Raw genomic sequence first — 12,867 nt, 5'->3', positions numbered from 1 at the left:
TAGAGATTTCTGTACTGTAAGTAGCAATGATTCATGTACCTGTGTTCCTTCCTTGTTTTTCTGTATTGTGTGAAGAGTTTATATAATTGTCAGCAATAATATTCTGGTACTGATGTCACATGACCATACAATAGTGCTATAAACTAAGTAACTAGCAAGGCGGTACTAAGCAGACTTATTCCCTTCAAATAAAATGAATGGTGGAAATCTGCTTAAGAGTTTACTATAGATTTTTAAAACCAGCATTGTTGATTCTCGATGCTGCTGAAGATATATAAAAGGTAACAGTATGAATGGATCTATAGTTTTATACATTTCGTGCATCTAGTGAGAGGATTTCATCCAGTGATATTTGGATATATGTTCCACTTAATATTTCTGGTAAAGTCTTGGAGGAGAAGACCGTGTCTTATGCCTTAAATGCTACTCAGCATTTTATACTCACTCAGGGAGGCTGTCCCACCGCTGAGTGCCTCCTCCTTCAACTGGCTTGCCTCTCTGTCCAGTGGCCAGCCAATCACCTTCTGTCCCCCACCCCTGACAACCTCCTCCTTCCAATTCCCTCCAAGGCTCAGAGTCTCTGCAGATCCCTGCTACATGAGAACTGCCCCTGCCAGTGAGTTCCCTACAGCTGCCTGCAGCCTTTCCAGAGTCTATGGGGAGGGAGAGACCATCCATAGAATTCTTCCACTCCCCCCCCTCCCCAATCTAGCTCCCATTGTATTCCTGAATGCAACGGGGTTCGGCCTTTGTATATTATAAGATCTGATCAGCTTTCATGATCAGAATATTTGAAAAATATAGACTGCTTGCTCCAGTATAATATACCAGTTAGATTGTTGGGCTAGGACTGGAGAAACCTTTACATTCACATAACATGGACAAAAAGAGAATCCACTTCAAGTCCTCTTTGGGGAGAAGCATGGAATATAAAATGAAATATAAATACATAAAAATAAACTTGCTCTGCAGTTTACTGATTTGCCTTGAGAGATATTCTCTCCCAGCCTAATCTCGCAGCCTAATCTACTTCACAGAGTTGCTGTGAGATTAAAGTGGAAGACCAGAGAAACATGTACTGCACACTGAGCTCTGGAGGAAGGACAGGATCAAAATGTATTCAACAAAACACTGGAAGTTTCAGCAAGTTTGCCATATTTATGCACAAATATTCCAACCTTTAATCTACATTTCCCTTCCAATGATATGTTTTTCTTTCATGAGATCAGTGCCATAGATAATCTGTGATACAGCAAGTACTGCAGAGGCTCTATGCTATAGAAACCTGAAAAGGCTCTCAGAAATTGGGTAGCCTCCCCTGTCACACTTGTGAGGACACCAAGATGGAAGCTAATTTAACAGACCATTTCTTTGCTCAGGGGAATACCTTGTGGATCTGTTTTGTGAAGAAAAACCTGCTATGTCAAAAATTACCCTCAGGAAGTTGAATTTCTGGCCAGTGTATCAGAGGATCATTTAGCCCACACAAACAAGTACGTAGCATCAATATTCCATCTGCATTTCCAAGATGTCATTATAATGCTACACGGATATCTGTGAAACTGGCACCATGGAGCTTCTCTGCCAAACAGGCAGCCAGAATGTCTGAGCTACAATTCACTAGGGCCAGTAAACCCAGGATGAAAAGAATCCCATCTGGCTCTGTGAGATTCCAGGTGCAAGGCTCCAAATGAAATACTCCCACATTCTTCTCTTTTAACCACAGATGAGCTGCCTAACATCTACGAGTTCCTTCCTGTTTGGAAAACACTGGATAAAATATTCATATCACGGCCCTCTTAAACTAAACACCATAAGGTCATAGCTTTAAATTCTCTTGCAGCATGGCAAGAACCAATGTGAACTCGTTTTTCTTCTCTCTACATTACTAAAAACAAAATGGCATTAGTTTTAATATAAGCATGGCAGAGCAGTCAGTCAGCTTGAAGAGCCAGATCCTCATGTTTAAAACCCTGATAAAGTTCTCCAGAAAGCCTTCATACCCCAAAATGTCAACAGTTTTTAAAGCTAGAATTCTGCAATGTGACTTCAGTGAGTGTGGTGAGAACTGAGGACAGTGGAGGGGTAGTTAGGTGAATGTGTGGAGTGACCTTGGCCATTGTGAAGAATGAACTGAAGCACATGACAGTGTTGCATGTCTGCATTGGAGTCCTTCTATGTCAACAAGAAATTGCTGGGTTGACATTAGATAGCGTAGTAATCCAAGGAAATGAGTATAGGAAGTAAGCATAGAACAGAGAGACTAACTGAAGATAACAGACAGATTTTTAAAGCAACTTTATACAAGCAAAGCTGTATCAGCTTCAGTTGTTTTACCTCCTGCCATCACCCTTACCTCATGGTCCCCCCACCATCCCCATTTTTTGCCCAGTGTTGCCAGGGTACCAAAATGATGGTTGCACACTCAAAAAAGGAAGAATGCTGTAAATGCTGAGGAAGTCATGATGGTTTGTGAGGGGAGAGATGAGGAGCAATAGTTAACTTACAGACAGGGCTGATACACAAGACCAATCAAAGTAGAAAAATCCAGTCCAGGGTTTTGGTCCTGACAACTGGTCCACTTGCCTGAAAAGGACAACTATGGGACATTGCAACAGAGGAGCTCCTCAGGCTTCTGTTTGAAGTCAAAAACAAAGTACATAAGAAGTTATATCTAAAACTGGGGGGTACTGTAAATTACTAAATTAAAACACCACCTGAATCCACAAGATGAAAAATGTGACAAGCATACAATTGGAAGCCAGGTTTAAGACACCATTAACAAATGTATAAACTGCAAAAATGTGACAGGATACTTATACAAATATCAGGAACATGAAAAGAAGTTACACATGGCAAACTAAGGATTGCCAGTCAAACTCCATTTATGCCATTTGTGTATATTCAGTTTAAAAATAGCCACCAATTCCGCTCCCATTGGAAAAGAATTTGGCCCTTGGGCTGAACGGGGAGGGGATTGGGAGATTAGAATTCTCTTTCGGAAGTGATCATCATCTGTTTAATTGTGATAAGGGGTGTTTTTATGGGTTTTAATGGAATTTACTGTATTTTATTATTTTGTGAACTGCCATGAGACTTTCAGAGGGTGGCGGTATAAACATTGAAAAATATATAAATAAATCCCAAAAAGATCTCTCACCCCTGCTTTAAAACATCCATGGTAACAATAAACTGAAGTAGGATTTTGATCCTGACAGCTGGTCCACATGGCTAACAAGGACTTCTCTGGGATACTGCAAAATAAGAGGACTGATTCTGGCTTCCATCTGAAGTCTTCAATTCCAGTTGGGAACCTGTGCTGTTGCTAGGGGGGGGGGCATGTTCTGCATCAAATTAATCAGCCCTGAAGCCTGCCTGTTCCAGTTTACCTGACTGGCTGATTACAGCTGAACAAAAAACCTTCAAAAACACAGGTCTTCAGCCTTGAGAAGTGCCACCATTCTGAATTAATGTGCCTCCTTTGAAATAGATGAATTGTCACCCACTACACATGCCATTTAAGGGGAAGGACTGCTAAGGATTAATGAAACAGTCCTCTTGTTTAATCAAATATTCAGGAAGCAAATACAGGAAGCTGTTGCAGAGAAGCAAGGATTTTCCTAAGTTTAGTAATTTAAGAGAAGTTCAGGAAACTTACAGTCTATTATATAATCTACTCAAATACTGTTAAAGTAACTAAACTGACTACAAAACCTGTGATCTCTATTATCAATCCCATCTACAACCCATTTCCCCATATTATTTAGCAATTGAAGAAAAGTGATAAAGTTCATTCACTGCCCAGTGACTCCAGGTCACAAGAGTGCCAACTCAAATGTTGGAGCTAATTGGTTGGTACATAACAAATGCATGTTTGTATGTTTGAAGTCCATATCCAGAGTACTTTGGCCACCTCATGAGAAGAAAGGACTCCCTGGACAAGAGCCTAATGCTGGGAGCGATTGAGGGCAAAAGAAGAAGGGGACGACAGAGAATGAGGTGGCTGGATGGAGTCACTGAAGCAGTAGGTGCAAACTTAAATGGACTCTGGGGAATGGTAGAGGACAGGAAGGCCTGGAGGATCATTGTCCATGGGGTCGCGATGGGTCGGACACGACTTCGCACCTAACAACAACAACAACAATCCAGAGTGGGCCAACAAACCTCTTTATATGCGGAAAGAGTAGCTATATCAGAATGTGCTGTATCTCACCATCCGTGTGTTTGTGTGTAAACTACCATGTTTACACACAAACACACGGATGGTCTGATACAGCACATCAAGTTGCAACCGACTTATGGTAACTTCATAGGGTTTCCAAGGCAACTGATTAAGCAGAGGATTGCCTTCCTCTGCAAAGTCTTCCTTGGGGGTCACCCATCCATGGAACAACCCTGCTTAGTTTCCGAGATCTGATAAGATTCAGTGACGCAGTGCATTCTGCAGAGCATCTACGCTCTTTTAAATTATATCAGTTGTTACTTTACATATACTCAAAATATCTGTCTTCTGTGTTAACATTGGATAACTAGAGAGTCTACGGTGACTACCTAGATTTCTTTGGTAGCTTTTCCCCTCATGCGCAGTAAAGAATGTGAAATGTATTTGTCACGTTAATATTGTGCTGTGCTTTAGAAGAATAATTTGCAGCGTTTAACAAGAGTTACTCCAGTCACTGATTTAAATAGAGTGGGGTAATGCTGCATAGAATTGCACTGTTTGTCCTTCCTTCAGTCTGCCTAAGAAAATAATGATTTCACAAGAGATATTCAGAAAGCCTCAGGACTCTGGGAAGTTGCACTTTGGGGTGTGTACTGACGCACATTAAAAACAGACTTGCATCACTTGGAATATGCTCTGAGATCCCTTTTTTAATTAACATATAGCACGTCTATGAACGCCATACTGTTAGATGCTATTATTTACTTCCACGTTTTCCTGCTTCTGTTGGGAATGAAGAGCCCTGCAGCCAGCTGCCTGAGATGGGACACTTTTATACCCTCAGCAACAGCAGCCAGAAAATTAAGTTAGAGCAACAACATGTCTGGAAAGCAAACAGTGAAAGGACATGTCCTCCACCTGTGTGCTATCCATCCTGGCTCACTCACCTGTCCCGTAAGCCTCATTGTTGCTATTATCTCCTTCTGGGAAGGAAAGAAAGCATGCTGATAAAATGGCCCATTTACTGTTATTAGTCTCCAGGTGGGAACTGGAGATCACTTGGAAGTAAAATGATCTCCAGAATACAGAGGCTTGGGTTGGCCTCCCTTTTGGTCTTAGAATGGGAAGAAGAGGGGGGTTCAGGCCTAGCTTGGAATCCTCCCTTATGTACCACCTTTGGCCCCACATCCTAGACCTTGGCCCCAATTAGAATTCAGCTCCACTTCTTCCTGGAAGTGATATTCTTAGGGGTGACTTTCTTTGTTTTCCTTACTGGACTTTAGATATATCAGCCCCCCCCTTCCCCTTTTCTTATCCTGACTCTTCCTAGCTGCTGGCCTTCATGTGTGCAGGCTGCTGCCTGGTTATCCAAATGTCTAACCTTTGCTCTAGCAGGAATGGAAACTTCTGCTTAGTTAGGGCCCATTGCTACTGACCCCACCAGGCTGGCCACAATTCCTGGGTTCCCTGCTGTCTCCCTTTTGGGGAGATGGCCTCTAGGCAATGGGCTTCTCACAGCTTGCCTGATGAGAGTGATGGGAGTGATGTTGTCCAGAATGGGAATCAGCCCTGGACAAATGGCTTTTTTGGAAATTGGGATCTATGGAATTAGACTGTGCTAAGGTCCCAAACTTCCCCGAACTCTGCCCTCTCCAGGTTCAATCTCAAGTCTCCATAAATGTTTCAACTTCAAGGTGGCTTGCCTAAACCCATATCAATATGCCTAGTACCTAAACAAGATGAGGGGGAAGTAGCTTCACTAGAACCAAAAGCTGTAGATTAGGGCTGCTATTCTAAACACACTGACAAAGTATTGGAATCTGTGAGAACTGGGCCCATTCTGCACATATAGGATAATGAGCTTTCAATGTGCTTTGGCAGCTGGATTTTCCTGTGCGGAACAGGAAAATCTACTTCTAAAGTACATTGAAAGTGCATTATCTATTGTGTGCAGACTAGGCCCTGTAGTGTGCATGAATCAACAGAACAGAACAAGGCAGACAGTACTCTCTCCCTCTTCTCTTTTTATATAAAGTTTAATTCTCATCTTCAAAAAAACGATTTCATTATTTTAAGCAGCTTGGTTCTCTTTCCTTCTTTATTAAAACTCTGCCAGAACTTAGGAGTGGATCTCATTAAACTCAAAGGTATTTATTTCCATGGTTGGGATTGCTCTGTTATTTATTGAAAGCATTATTAAACCCCACCTTTACCTCAAAAGAGTCAGAACCCAAGCCAGATAATAGCATTACGTTTATTGATAAGCTACAGTCAGTCACCCATGCATTAAACAGAATTCAAAATATACTCCAAGGGTTTTTAAAACAACTTTTTAATGTACATATCTGTGTTTCTTAGGATTCCTTCATAATCCCAAACTCATTGCTCTGTCCATTATACCATGTGGACTTTTTCCTCTCCCTGTATTTGGTGGTTGGGAGTGTTTGGAATAGGTAAAGTTATTACATTTCAGGTCTTCAGTCTGATTTGGGGGCTTATTTTTAGAACCACAGGGGTGTGGATTTATATCACAGGACTGTAACCTAGTTCACACAGCTGATGGCTTTATTTATTTATTTATTTATTTATTTATTTATTTAGTTAGTTAGTTAGTTAGTTAGTTAGTTAGTTAGTTAGTTAGTTAGTTTTACCTCAGCTCTCCTGGCAACTGCTGGACTGAGGTGGCTCACAATAAGATAATAAAAACAAGACTCCAATATCAACAAGAAAACATCCCTTGCCCCAGTTAAAATCTGGAAAACTTTTAAGAGACACAGAAAAAAATGGATCACAAATTCAAGTAAAGTATTTGGATCCAGGATTTTTAAAAAATCCCAGGGTTTTTTTTTTGGGGGGGGGGTCAAAGAGCCAAACTATACAATTCAGGGGGCAAAGCAGTAACAAAGCCAAACACACACACACAAATCTAAGGGACAGAACAGTTGGGGATCTATAGGGTGGTCTCACTAAACCAGACTTCCCAACAAAGCTTATGGATCACTCTCCCTGGTTTTTGTTTTCACAGTTATTAATATTTGGAGAAAATATTTTTAAAATTAAAGGAAAAGTGTCAGTAGGTCCTAAGAGTCTACCCTAAGGTTAACAATTGTGTTAAAGAGAATGAGATTTTCTGGTTTCATAGACATGACAATCCAGTTTCATGTAAATCTTTAATTGTCTTATTATGTTTTTTCTGTCGTATTTTCCATGCCTGTTTACTGTTAATTATCAATTATTTTTTTCTTTTAAAAAGCCTGCTCTTTAAATTGCCATAATTAATTGTGACATTTTCTAATGAATTCATTTGCAGGCATAAACAGCTTCAGTGTTAAAATGTAGTAGCAATGAAATAGAAAGCCGTACTTTCTTTTAATGGCAATATTTGATACATTACTGTAGAGTATTAAATCAGACAGAGCCTGTTTTTGTATTGTTTTTGAACATGGGACATTTGACTCTTTCATAAATGCCATGATGAAAAGAAATTCAGAAAGGACAGGAACAGCAAATTTTATTTAGTTGTTCTTTGATTTGTCCTGGGTGTTCAGAAAATACTTATGATGTCTCCATCTGAAAACAGGTAATATAATAGAAAAGAGAGGCAAATGGTGCAGTTATATTGTGGTGAAATAAGAAAAGTTGACCTTGAGTCCCCAGGGACCCTTGTATTGCTGGATGTAAAACAGGTGGCCTTGAGTTATATGAAACAGGATCAGATCATTGTTTTCCATGAGCATCAAAAGCTACCTTAGAGAAGTGCTGAGAGCATTTCAAGAACTCTAGAACTGCTACATGCTCTTTTTTTCTTTTCTTTTAAGGTTAGGCAAATCTGGCATACCAAATTAATAAGTAATAGCACTCTCATGCAAACCTTATTTCTTTAAAAAAATTCCCCATTAATTTTTCTGGTGTTATGATTTTCTGAGCAGACATACAATATAATGTAGATGGCAGGCAGGAGCTAGCCTTCAAACAAAACATCCCTATGCTCAGGAGAGGACAGAAGAAATGTGATAATTGCTTTGTGCCTCTCACCTAGCTTTTGCTTTAGCACTGACCTATTTGGAACCACTTTACCACTCTCCTCCTAAGATGTCCTTTGGTGCATTCTCTCCACTCTTTCCTGCAATGGTTGTTGGTTTTGATTTGGCCTTTGGGTTGACTTGCTGACGACACTATTTCTGCCCTTATGGGAGAGCATTAGTCACACTAAAAGCTATGCATGCACCTGAATACATCCTCAGTAGGGAACAGTGGAGCAGGTAATTGTTGGCAGAATTTCAATATGCAAAGAGGTGGCAAGTACCAGGCTGCTTAAATAATGGTTTTATTTAGAAGAGAAACAACTACATATAGAAAAGGAGAGGAGAGCAAGACTTAGCAGTAGTTAATGGTTCTGTTGCTCTTTCTATCCATTCTGGAGACAAGGAGGGAGGAAGTGAACTCAAAGGAGCAGGAAGTTTACAAAGAGCCAATCAGGACACAGGATGAGATTATTTGAAAATTATCAGGACATTTCTATTATAGCTATGCTAATTACATATCTCCTCTGATGCCCCCTGAAGGATATTCTATGGACATACTTTTAACCACAAAATATGCAGTGTTTTGGATCCTACATAGATACATGATTAAGAAGCAAGGATGATTGTATAAACATTCATTTAGGGTTCAGGGTTCAGGGTTTTTCCAGTTCATATGTTTCATAATAGTAGTGAAATTGCCTGTTAAGAGTAAAGTGACCAGATTGTTGGGGAGCTAAAGCGGGACACCGAGGGTGGCGGGGGGGAGGCGGCTCTGGCTCAGCGGTGGGGGGGCAGTGGCGGGGGGGTGGCGGCGGCTCCTGCTTGGCGGCAGCAGCAGCGGAGGGGGCAGGGGAGTGGCTCCTGTTCGGCGGCGGTGGGGGAGTGGCAGGGAGGGCAGCGGCTCCTGCTCATGGCTCGCTTTACCTGGGGCGCTGTTAACTAGCAGGCAGCGAGGCAAACGGCGCTGAGAGCCAAGAGAGTGATTCGCCGAGCCTTATATAGGCTCGCGCCCCGCCCTTCAAAGCAACAGCTGGCCGCAGTGGAGTACATCCCAGCCAAGCCGCCGTCGCTGTCATCGGCCCCGCTGCCGCTTCATCAATGGCGGCTGCATTAAATCATGGCCGCTAATTGTTGTTGCTCCACAGCGGGGAAAGCACCTGCGGGTCCCGCTCGTTGCCACTGCCCAAAGCCAGGCTGTGAGGCTGCTCGCAGCATCCAGGCCAGGCGGGACTTTTTTAAAAGCCCCGGGAAGCAGAACATTTCTTCCAAACCCGTGACTGTCCCACGAGATGCGGGACGGATGGGCACAATAGTTAAGATAAAAAAAAGAGAGTCTGTACAAACTGTTATTCAATAAAATATGAAAAATCCTATTATAATCATAAAGAAGGAGGAATATAACAAACCTGACAAATAGTGTGATCTTCCTCTGTAGGCCTTTTCACATGGCCTTGAGTTTTTCAAGATTCTTGAGCTCTAAAAGAAACTAATCACTCAGAAAAAGAAACAGTTGATGAAGAAATAACCTGAGATCTCTCTCCTTCACACAACTCATCTTCCTCCCATTTAATCTATTAAAATTTTTATAACCATCTTTCTTCCCCTAGTATGCCCAAGTTGTTTATAAAGGGATGCATATGAGCATACAGCCAGTTTAGCTCCCCAACAGTTTTGAATCAGAATACATACAGAGTTGTAAAGAAGAAGAAGAAGAGTTGGTTCTAATATGCCGCTTTTCCCTACCCGAAGGAGGCTCAAAGCGGCTTACAGTCGCCTTCCCATTCCTCTCCCCACAACAGACACCCTGTGGGGTGGGTGAGGCTGAGAGAGCGCTGATATCACTGCCCAGTCAGAACAGTTTTATCAGTGCCGTGGCGAGCCCAAGGTCACCCAGCTGGTTGCATGTGGGGGAGCGCAGAATCGAACCCGGCATGCCAGATTAGAAGTCCGCACTCCTAACCACTATACCAAACTGGCTCTAAAAGACAACACCCATTCCCACCTTCCCCAGGGGTTTAAAAATCACACATTCCTGACAGGTGTTCATCCAATCTCCTCCTAACACTTCCAACGAAGGAGATTCCATCACCCCCTGAGGCATCATATTCCATCTACAAGCAGCCCTCACCATCAAAAAATGCTGTCTAATATTCAAGTGAAACCTCCTTTACAATAATTTGAATCCATTGCTCCTAGTCCTTTCTCTGAAGCTGCAGTGAACAAGTTGGCTCCCTCTTCAACTTTGACGTAATTAAACACAGCAATCATATCACCCCTTGCCCTTCTCTTCTCTAAACAACACTTGGCCAAGTCTCTCTACTGTACCTCATAAGGCATGGATTCCTACCCCTCTCCCATCCTAGTTGCCAGTCTTATTCCAAATCAGAATATGTCTGTATCATATATGTCTGTATTCATATTTTCCCCTATTCTTTGGTTTTCTTATGTTATCTCAACTTTATGAATGAGACATTATGTATGATAGTATGCACTACCCATGGGCAAAAACCTCTTCTAACTATTCATTGGTATTCCTTAGCAGCTGTGATTTCACTTTCTCACATGGGCATTTTGCTTTCCCACTATGCATTACAGTTGATCAAATGATAAATGTACAGACTACCGTATTTCAAGTCTTACATCATAATTTAAGGAGAAATTATGGAAAGGCAAACATTCAGCTTAACTCTCATGCTGTCTGAGCCTCTCCTCTCCAATATATCTATCAGAATGGTTTCTCTGCATAATTATCTAACCACAATAATGCAACACTAAAAGGCAATGCTCAGAAAAAAGAAAAGATTCCTTGTGTGATGATATAATATAATGATGAGTTTTAAAAGTAACAGTTGTGAAAAAAATTTGGAAAAGCTCTGAGAGATGTGTTCACAAAAGGCACATGTACAAACAGGGAGATCCAAGGAGATATGTAGCTTCTTCATAATCCATAAAAATATTGCCATTAGAATAACAGGCTATATGGGCACAACATTATGGAAGATGTAGTGATAAGTAAAGGGTAAATCCTTGCTTCAGCTTGATAATCTTGAGAAACGGCAGCATAATCACTGGCCTGCGGGACATGAGATCTCTCTACTAGCAGCCTTAGCTTCTCCCTTTTGAGTCTGCTGACCTGGAAAAGAGGAATGTGTTGACACTTGACTCTCTGGTCTCCAGAAGCAGACCCAGCACTGAGAAACATTTCCTCAGATACCATACTACATTTTAGTAAATGTTAAACATAGCTGTTATTTGCAAGAGAATATGCCTTGTAAAAACAAAATGGAAGCAGCACACAAAAATGTATTTCCTGGTTATCAGGTATGTGATTATAGATAGATGGTCTGTTACATATGTTTTTAGGCTTGGCCTTTCCACTTAATACTTAACTGTTTGCTCCACTGTATTTTGCTGGGTTCCTGCCTCCCATTAAAGAACATGACAGGGATGAAATCTGGTTTATGTTGGTATAACTTTAGCTACCTAGTTGAATAAAAAGAGATATGTGTCATACTATAATATTCTTCAAAAGGAGAGAGGCTCCATGGCAGGGCATATTTTTGGCATGTGGAAGGCCATATGCTTGTTACACAAAGAACAAAGAAGAAGACGCTGCAGGGGGCAGGAAGAAGATAAGATAGTGAGATCAGCATCTTTCCTGTTAAGAGTCATTCTTATATGTCTTGAGATTAATACCCTTAGGACAATATCCTGCCTCTTGGAAGTTCTACACTTAGTCTCTCACTCAGCTAGGGATATAGTTAGGATACTATCTCTGACTGCACTATCAAGTATATTAGTTCCTGAATAAATCTTCGTCTACACGTTAATCAGGTTGTGTACCGTTGCTGTGTTAATTACTCTGTCAACAATTCCCAGGTTGAGTGTCCAGTTAAAAGAATCAGGTAATAGGTGAAGTGAAAGATTTGTACCCTAGAATTTTGACAGCCACTGGTCAGCAGAGTACACAAGATGGACCTTGATAGATCAATGGTTTGATGTAGCATAAGGCAGCTTCTTGTGTGCACATCTTAGTAGGGATGCTGCACATCTAAGTAGAGATGCTACAAATTTTGCTGTGAATACATTTGATAGTCAAATTTAACACATTCAAAGGTAGTGTTCAGATGGGAGCTGATCATCTTGTCTTTCCAGGTTATGCTGAGCAGCTGTGAATGCCTGTGGGACTTTTTTTCATCAGGATTTTTTCAAAAACTGCACATCTGCACTGCAGATTCGAACCAGTTGGCAGCTATTAATGTCACTAAGGACTACGCAGATGAATGCCAAAGCATAGGATTTTATTGAAACACAGCAGTTATCGATGACTGACGTATAGGATTTGTGAATGATCTAATAGTCAATTTAAACAATTGCTTGCTGAGCACGGCAATTACACAGAAAGAATGGGGGGATAGTAGTACTCCATCAGGGCATGTGAGAATGTGCATGCACAGAAAGCCCATTGCACTGTACTGCATGGTTAGTAAGACATATATTGGAGCCACCTGCCAGAGACACAAAACAGATAGATGAGCTATTGAACTGATCATCATCAAGAACAAAAATATCAGTTCTCTTTGCAACTGGCAGATTCTGCGTTTTGCCGGATTAAATTCATTCCTGGCGCTTCCAATGCAGACATAGTGAAGCAGTCTATCGCTGACTGGTCAGGGTATC

The sequence above is a fragment of the Paroedura picta genome, chromosome 1 (assembly GCF_049243985.1).
Source record: "Paroedura picta isolate Pp20150507F chromosome 1, Ppicta_v3.0, whole genome shotgun sequence".
Taxonomy (NCBI): Eukaryota; Metazoa; Chordata; class Lepidosauria; order Squamata; family Gekkonidae; genus Paroedura; species Paroedura picta.
Note: the sequence above shows the minus strand (reverse complement) of the source record.